Below are 8,790 nucleotides of genomic sequence, written 5' to 3' on the forward strand. Positions count from 1 at the left end.
GGCCTGCTTCAAGCAGGCGCAGGGTTTTGACGCAGCATGGGTCCCAGAATGACTGAGTGAAATCTTGTAGATTTCACTCGGCCACTTTCAGGAGGTGTTCCTGCGCCGGAACGCCCCCCTTCTGGCGCAGAGCTTTACAACGTGACGCATCTCCCAGATGCGTCACGTTGTAAATACCCCGCACCATGGCGCATCTTTTGCACCGCCGCTGCGTCACAAAAGTGACACAACGGCAGCGCAAAAGCGGCGCAAGGGGCTTGTAAATATGCCCCCAAACATCATCATAACATCAATGAATTCTAATATTTCCCTCTTTCATTTCATTTTTCAAACTTTTGCTATTACTTTCCCGCACTATACCACTGGTAACAGCACAATATATTGCCTTTTTGTGCATAAACAGGCCATAAATCTTTAACAGACTCTCTGTAACTTATATTGTACAATTACTCATTAAACTTCGAAAAAATGGCGTATTGTTAATCACATAGACGAAACCTAATACATTTACCAATGCTTGCTATAACTGCCGTTGTGTAAATACCTTAGGGAAACATAACTGCTCTGCCACAGGCTCTTCTGTGTTTTGAGAAACAATGTGTTCAGCTACAAGCATCTCCAAGCAGTGGCGTCACTGGGGTTGGTGTCACCCGGTGCGGGTAACTCATGGTGTCACCCCCTCACGACTTACCGCATGGACCACCTCTGTCGGAAATGTACGGCGCTAGGTACTGTCTTGCTCCCTCTCTCTGTCTAGCTCCCTCTAGCTCCCGCTCTCTCTCTCTTACTCCCTCTAGCTCCCGCTCTCTCTCTTACTCCCTTTGCTCCCTCTCTCTCTCTTACTCCCTCTAGCTCCCTCTAGCTCCCTCTCTCTCTATCTTACTCCCTCTAGCTCCCTCTCTCTGTCTAGTTCCCTCTCTCTCTGTCTTGCTCCCTCTGTCTCATCTCTTTCTGCCTTACTCCCTCTAGCTCCCTCTCTCTGTCTAGCTCCCTCTAGCTCCCTCTCTCTCTGTCTTACTCCCTCTAGCTCCCTCTCTCTGTCTAGCTCCCTCTAGCTCCCCCTCTCTCTCTTACTCCCTCTAGCCCCCTCTCTCTCTGTCTTACTCCCTCTAGCTCCCTCTCTCTGTCTAGCTCCCTCTCTCTCTCTTACTCTCTCTAGCTCCCTCTCCCTCTGTCCTGCTCCCTCTAGCTCCCTCTCTCTCTATCTTAATACCTCTAGCTCCCTCTCTCTGTCTAGCTCCCTCTCTCCCTGTCTTACTCCCTATAGCTCCCTCTGTCTCCCTCTCTCCTACTCCCTCTAGCTCCTTCCCTCTCTGTCTTACGCCCTCTAGCTCCCTCTCTCTTACTCCCTTAGCTCCCTCTCTGTCTTGCTCCCTCTAGCTCCCTCTCTCTCTGTCTTGCTCCGTCTAGCTCCCTCTCTCTCTGTCTTGCTCCCTCTAGCTCCCTCTCTCTCTGTCTTAGTCCCTCTAGCTCCCTCTCTCTGTCTTGCTCCCTCTAGCTCCCTCTCTCTCTCTTACTCCCTCTAACTCCCTCTCTCTCTGTCTTGCTCGCTCTAGCTCCCTCTAGGTCCCTCTCCCTCTCTCTCTATCTTACTCCCTCTAGCTCCCTCTCTATGTCTAGCTCCCTCTCTCACTGTCTTACTCCCTCTGTCTCCCCCTCTCTCTCTGTCTTACTCTCTCTAGCTCCCTCTCTCTGGCTTACTCCCTCTAGCTCCCTCTCTCTGTCTTACTCCCTCTAGCTCCCTCTCTCTCTGCCGTACTCCCTCTAGCTCCCTCTCTCTCTGTCTTCCTCCCTCTAGCTCCCTCGCTCTCTCTTACTCCCTCTAGCTCCCTCTCTCTCTATCTTACTCCCTCTCTCTGTCTAGCTCCCTCTCTCTCTGTCTTGCTCCCTCTGTCTCCATCTCTCTCTGTCTTACTCCCTCTAGCTCCCTCTCTCTGTCTAGCTCCCTCTCTCTCTGTCTTACTCCCTCTAGCTCCCTCTCTCTGTCTAACTCCCTCTAGCTCCCTCTCTCGCTGTCTTACTCCCTCTAGCTCCCTCTCTCTGTCTATCTGCCTCTAGCTCCCTCTCTCTCTCCTACTCCCTCTAGCTCCCTCTCCCTGTCTTGCTCCCTCTAGCTCCCTCTCTCCCTATCTTAATCCCTCTAGCTCCCTCTCCTACTGTCTAGCTCCCTCTCTCCCTGTCTTACTCCCTATAGCTCCCTCTGTCTCCCTCTCTGTCTTACTCCCTCTAGCTCCCTCCCTCTCTGTCTTACTCCCTCTAGCTCCCTCTCTCTCTGTCTTACTCCCTCTAGCTCCCTCTCTCTGTCTTACTCCCTCTAGCTCCCTCTCTCTTACTCCCCTAGCTCCCTCTCTGTCTTGCTCCCTCTAGCTCCCTCTCTCTCTGTCTTGCTCCCTCTAGCTCCCTCTCTCTCTGTCTTGCTCCCTCTAGCTCCCTCTCTCTCTGTCTTAGTCCCTCTAGCTCCCTCTCTCTGTCATGCTCCCTCTAGCTCCCTCTCTCTCTCTTACTCCCTCTAGCTCCCTCTCTCTCTGTCTTGCTCGCTCTAGCTCCCTCTAGGTCCCTCTCCCTCTCTCTCTATCTTACTCCCTCTAGCTCCCTCTCTATGTCTAGCTCCCTCTCTCGCTGTCTTACTCCCTCTGGCTCCCTCTGTCTCCCTCTCTCTCTCTGTCTTGCTCTCTCTAGCTCCCTCTCTCTGGCTTACTCCCGCTAGCTCCCTCTTTCTGTCTTACTCCCTCTAGCTCCCTCTCTCTGCCGTACTCCCTCTAGCTCCCTCTTTCTCTGTCTTCCTCCCTCTAGCTCCCTCTCTCTCTCTTACTCCCTCTAGCCCCCTCTCTCTCTATCTTACTCCCTCTAGCTCCCTCTCTCTGTCTAGCTCCCTCTCTCTCTGTCTTGCTCCCTCTGTCTCCATCTCTCTCTGTCTTACTCCCTCTAGCTCCCTCTCTCTGTCTAGGTCCCTCTCTCTCTGTCTTACTCCCTCTAGCTCCCTCTCTCTGTCTAGCTCCCTCTAGCTCCCCCTCTCTCTCTTACTCCCTCTAGCCACCTCTCTCTCTGTCTTACTCCCTCTAGCTCCCTCTCTCTGTCTTGCTCCCTCTAGCTCCCTCTCTCTCTCTTACTCCCTCTAGCTCCCTCTGTCTTGCTCCCTCTCTCTCTATCTTACTCCCTCTAGCTCCCTCTCTCTAGCTCCCTCTCTCTCTGTCTTGCTCCCTCTGTCTCCATCTCTCTCTGTCTTGCTCCCTCTAGCTCCCTCTCTCTGTCTTACTCCCTCTAGCTCCCTCTCTCTAGCTCCCTCTCTCTGTCTTACTCCCTCTAGCTCCCTCTCTCTGTCTTACTCCCTCTAGCTCCCTCTCTCTGTCTTGCTCCCTCTAGCTCCCTCTCTCTCTGTCTTACTCCCTCTAGCTCCCTCTGTCTCCCTCTCTCTGTGTCTTACTCCCTCTGTTTCCCTCTCTCTCTGTATTACTCCCTCTAGCTCCCTCTCTCTGTGTCTTACTCCCTCTGTCTCCCTCTCTCTTTGTATTACTCCCTCTAGCTCCCTCTGTCTCCCTCTCTCTCTTACTCCATCTGTCTTCCCTGGATTTGTATAAACAAGAGTGCAAGCAACAGGTGGCACTGTAGTGAAGAGCAAGCTGAAATTTGGAACTGGTTCACTCACTGGAAAACTGAAGGCTGCAAGATATACAAGGGGGGGCCAATAGGCCCCCACGCAAGCATGGCGGGGCCCGGTCCCTCCCACACCCCGTCCCTTTCGGGGCCGCTTGCCCCGCCCCCTCGCCCCGGAAGTACTGGTGTGCTTCCGGGGCGAGGGGGCGGGGTAGCGGCGGCGAAAGGGGTAAAAGCCTGGGGAGCGCGGGAAGCGGCCTCTTTGTGCCCGCGCTCCCAGGCTCGCTCCTCGCCCCACCATGGGGCCGTTTAATTTTCTATCTTTTTATTTCAGGTGTGCTTCGTGGCGGCGGAGGACTGCGGGGGTTTTCCTGGATCTCAGGCCGACGCGTTGTAGGAGCGGAGCAGAGCGGGAGAATCTACGTGACAAACGGGAGTGGCGATCGGAAGAATGCGACCTACAGAGGACTGCGGTGGGGGAGCGGTGGACCGGTGGACCTGCGGTTGCGACGGTGGAATGGCCTGCGGTGTTTGGATGGGTACACGGTATGTGATTATGTGCGCCAATGTGTGGTGTGCTCTGGGAAAGCAGAAATGATGCTCGATGTGCATCGCATGTGAATGGGTGTCTGCAGACTAGGTACTCCAGCGTGCGCTGTGCGATACAACAGGGGAGCTCGTAGCTCAGCGTAACGATCATGGGTTTTCAGTGCTGGTTGGTTAGGGTTCATTTCCCCGTCTTTACTGTTTTAAGGTGGGAGGCTAGTAACAAGGCATGAATACATTCATATGCGAAATAAATGCCTCTAACGAACACTCGTTTTGGTCTTGAGCAGCTCGGCATTGTTCCCAGCCCCAGGTCGCTTCTAACCTGTAGTGGTGACCGCAGCCATGCCATGTGTTTCTTAAGCAACTAGTAACAGAAATCAAGAGTGGAAGGAAATCTAGTTTGGAGCAACTATCCCTGCAAATGTGCTTTGCACTTCGCAAGCGGTATAAAGCGCTACGTAAATGCAACTACAATACAGATTGCGTTAAATCAGACATTATATCAGTGATTGATTTTGTAGTTCATTAAAAGTACTCCACAAAATGTGCATAAATAGACAATCAAGTGTCCGTTTTCTCCTTATTTACACAGGCGTCAAAATCATTGCTGAACATTGCTGTGTGGAATGGGGCCATGGCACCTTAAAGACACTGCCCGCCTCGATACATTAATTAGTCAAAATCCTAAATTCGCGATGCACCACAGTTTTTTGCTCTGACTCCCTTATCTGATTATTGAAATGCATATGGCTGTTATGTCATTAGAGTTTGTAAAGGGCATGTATGCTCAGGGCTTCAAGGCGCTGTAGAGGATAATAGCACAATCTACTATTTATTTGCCTTGTTAGGCCGAGTTCCAGTCGAATTTGGCTTAGTGAGGAACTGGAAGCTAAATTTATCACATGGCAATAAACTTTTGTTTGGAGTTAGCCTAAAGTGGGTGAATCGCAACCAAAAAGTGCCTCACTGCCGTAGGTTAAAGTTGGAGGGAGTTTTTCTTCCATGACTTTCAAGAGAGGGTCAAGTGTTGGGCCTTTCAGTGTCTTGTGCAGGGTCCTGAAAGTGATGGTTATTCGTTGTTTTTGTTTGTGATGACTCAAAGCTGTTGTTTGGCCAGAACCTTGTCATCTAGCAACGCCCCTAGGTACTTGGGCTCCAAGGTACCAGGTGCCGTTTTCCTACATGCCCCACTGATCAGCATCTTTTTGATTGATAACCAGGTATTTTTGTGTAGCGTGTAGGTAGAGTGTGTTTGTCAGTCACTTTAGGCCAACTTTGGTTAGGCCACACAGGACCACGTCATCCGCATATAGTAGATGGTTCAATACTGTTGTGCCGAGACGTAGAGTGTGGCTGTTGGTCGTGTCAAGGGTCGCAGAGAGGTCAGTCGTGAAGAGGTTGAAGAGGCGTGGGGGCCAGCACGTACCCCTTCTTAAGGCCATGTTGAGTGTAGATTTTTATTGACAGAAGGGTGCAGCCTTTAATTTAAATCCGCACTCTTACTTGGGTGTGAAGTGACTCATTGGCTCTAAGCAGGTGGGAGGGGATGGTACAGGCCCTGAGCCGCCCCCATAGCTTTGCTCGGTTTAAGCAGAGATAGGCCGCACAGTTCGGTTCCCCAGTTGGTCCCAAATTAAGTATCCGCCCAGGCAGTCAATTCGTCTAGGATAAGAGATGCAAAGTATTTTGCTTCATTGCCTGGGAGTATGATAAGACGTTAATTTTTCTGGCAAGGTTTTATCTCCACCTTTGTGGAGTGGTGTGATAACAGCGCTTCACCAAGAATCAGGGATGACGCCCATCTGGACTGTGTTGGAAAAGAGCGGAGTCAGCTTTCCTGCCCAGTACTGTGGGTCATGTTTCTAGATATCCTGGAGTATTGCTTTTGAACCCAAGTGTCACGAGGACGACTTGCCTACCTCGGAGGTGCTTCCTGACTGCACCGGACGGGGTGTTTCAGCTAACGTTTCTCCATTCTCACCCCGTCCGCAGGCTCCCTTGGACGTTTCATGGGGTTCGCCGGCCTTGCCTTCACTGACTCCACCATTCTGCCTGCCTCCCGTGACGGTGGGGGTGTGTTCCACGGCAGACTCTACTGCGGGCCAATCGGCTGAGCGGACGTCAGCCGCATCCGCCCAATCAGAAGTGCAGGGGGCGTTTAAGGAAGCAGCGTCCCCGTTCACCAGCGCGGAATCCCGAGGAAGCCAGCCGGTCCACGAGGAGAACGCCACGGACGGAGAAGAAGGAGAAAACGCCGAAGAACCGCTGCTCGACGCACTGGAGCTGAGACCCGACAAGCCAGGAGGCCACCGGTACCACGAGCCGCCCTGCCACGCTTCCAGGGGAGAAGTGTGGCTCCGCAAGGTACGGGGCCGATTCCAGGGGTTATTTAAAGCACAGGGTGGGACGGAGTAGTTCGAGGGTGGTCACTGTGTTCCGCTCCCTTCACATCGACCGCTGGTTAGGTGGGGCTGCTATCCCGGTGTTCCCTCACTCCCCTACCCACCTCCCCTTTGAGTATCTCGGTCCCAGCCCTAACACGGCTGTTTCTTTTCTTTCTTTGAGCCTGAAGCTGTGAACCACTAGACGTGACCCGAGGACGCCCTGAAGCCCTGAAGCCGGAATAAGGAGCACACGCCCGGACCTGACCTGGGGGACCTTCATAGACTCTTATTGTTGACCTCGTTGTTTTTGAACATCCGCAGTTAATAAACACCCTAACTCTGCCTATCGGTTTCAGCGTACTTCGCTTATCCCCCCCCTAAACCCCCACACCAAGGCACCATCCCTCCTGTCTTTAATGTTAATATTCGCTGTGTCTTGTAAGGATAGTTTGTCCCCTTTCTGTATGATGGGGAAACCGTGGATCTGTTACCAGACTGGCTTCCTATGGGGGAGTTTCTGCCAGTGCCATCTTTACAAAGTAAGGTTGAGTTTTCTGATGGCAGCGATGCAGGATATGCCTCTGGGGGAGATGAGGGAAAGGGGTCATTTGCTGTGGAGGAATGTTTCTTGAGAAAAGCAACCCATCACTCTTCTCTGATAGGAGTGTGCCCTAAGGGCTGCTACTGTCGATTTAATTCTGTACAATAAATTCGAGCCTGTCCCTGCGTTTTACATCAATTATGCTCAAAATTGCCGTTAAGACACATATCTTGGGATTAAGGTGGAAACATGATAGGCCCAACTCCGTTCTGTATAAAGAGCCACAGTGGAATCATATTTTCATGCTAGAAGTGACGTGATCAGTCCAGTTCAGTTTCGAAGGGCCAAAGTGGATGTATTAATGTTTACACGGTATATCAAGTCCCGTTTGGCTCCACTTTGGTGGAGAAGTGTGGCTCAATGGTTAGAGTGGCAGACCCTGATGCAGAGGTCTAGCCCGGGACCAGGAGTCCATCCCCTGTCTTTGCTGGTCTTGGCTCAATTTACCAGCAACTGCCAGCCTCTGATGTTCACGAATTTTCATTTAAGTACAATAGTGGGGTAGGAAGGCACTATCCCAGATCCTATCACACCTGTTTACAAGCAAGTTGGTCCAGTGAACTGTAGACCGGGGGACCACCTGCTATTGGGGATGGCAATCAGGCAGTGGGAATTTTAAGTAGAATTGGGTAGGTAGGTTAAGTACTATCCCACATCCTATCACACCTGTTTACAAACAAGAGGGTTCAGTACATAGTTGGCCGGTGTGACCACCGGCTACTGGTGATAGCAATATGGCAATGGGCCATGTTATCTCACAAGTTATTTAAAAGGATGGGTCGGGGCCATAATAAATTGCCTGCTGAAATGGGAAGAATTTTATCTTTTTCTTACAATCAGGAATGTCCAATGTAGGCACAGGAGGGCTGCACCCATGACAGATTGGCAGGATAGCCAACACGCTTTAAAAAAAAAAAAAAAATGTTATATTTAGAGGCACTGTATCTAAATGCATTTAATATGTTAATTCTAATCTCAGGGATGCCGCCCATTGTACACCTACAGTGGGGCAAGAACACGTCAAACGATCATTTGTCAGAATGGTTAAGTACAAGGAACATGAAAAGCTGCCCACATGGGTTTAAAGGCTGTGACATTAGGATAACAGTTGCTGTGCCCTCGCTGTTCCTGTATGACTCAGCAACAAGACAGTCGTGGTAGCTACTTATGTGGTAGTTAGACAATGTGACCATGAGGGCTGGGCGGGCACTGCAATCTGATCCCTGCTTAACACCCTCCTTGCACTGATCCCGCAACCCCATAATAATTTTTCTGGGTGCGGGAATTTTTTAGTGTTTTCACTTCACCTGGGTATCTGCCCACTACTTACAACGGTAACATGGCAGAGTGGTCTACGTAATCGACAATACTAGTTCGGGGTGACCGGGGGGCTTGCTGATTCAAGTTACACTTGCGTACGTGCTTGCCTCGGCCTATATGCACTTGCGAGTCGACTTAACAGCATTTGGCACTTAATTCTTCCCCACCTGTTTTTTGCCCAAGTAAGTCAGCCATACCAAAGGTCAGCCAGGAAATTGCCATTCCATAGTAGACCTGTTAGTTTCAGGTAATTTCCCCAGAGGACATAGAGCACGCAAAAAACTCACTATAGTAGAGTGGATCTAAAGAGGAGGGTCGCGACCATGCCTAAATCCCATCTCT

General features: G+C 51.1%; 1 long non-coding RNA gene across 1 annotated transcript; it reads left to right on the plus strand.

The window, feature by feature from the left end:
• The first annotated feature begins 3,811 nt into the window (after positions 1–3,811).
• LOC144821828 (uncharacterized) lies at positions 3,812–6,869 on the plus strand. The gene is made up of 2 exons (XR_013608460.1): positions 3,812–4,140; positions 6,136–6,869. It is a non-coding gene; the product is annotated as an uncharacterized LOC144821828 (long non-coding RNA).
• The last annotated feature ends 1,921 nt before the right edge of the window (positions 6,870–8,790 follow it).

Source organism: Lissotriton helveticus, chromosome 2_2 (genome assembly GCF_964261635.1).
Source record: "Lissotriton helveticus chromosome 2_2, aLisHel1.1, whole genome shotgun sequence".
NCBI classification, from domain to species: domain Eukaryota; kingdom Metazoa; phylum Chordata; class Amphibia; order Caudata; family Salamandridae; genus Lissotriton; species Lissotriton helveticus.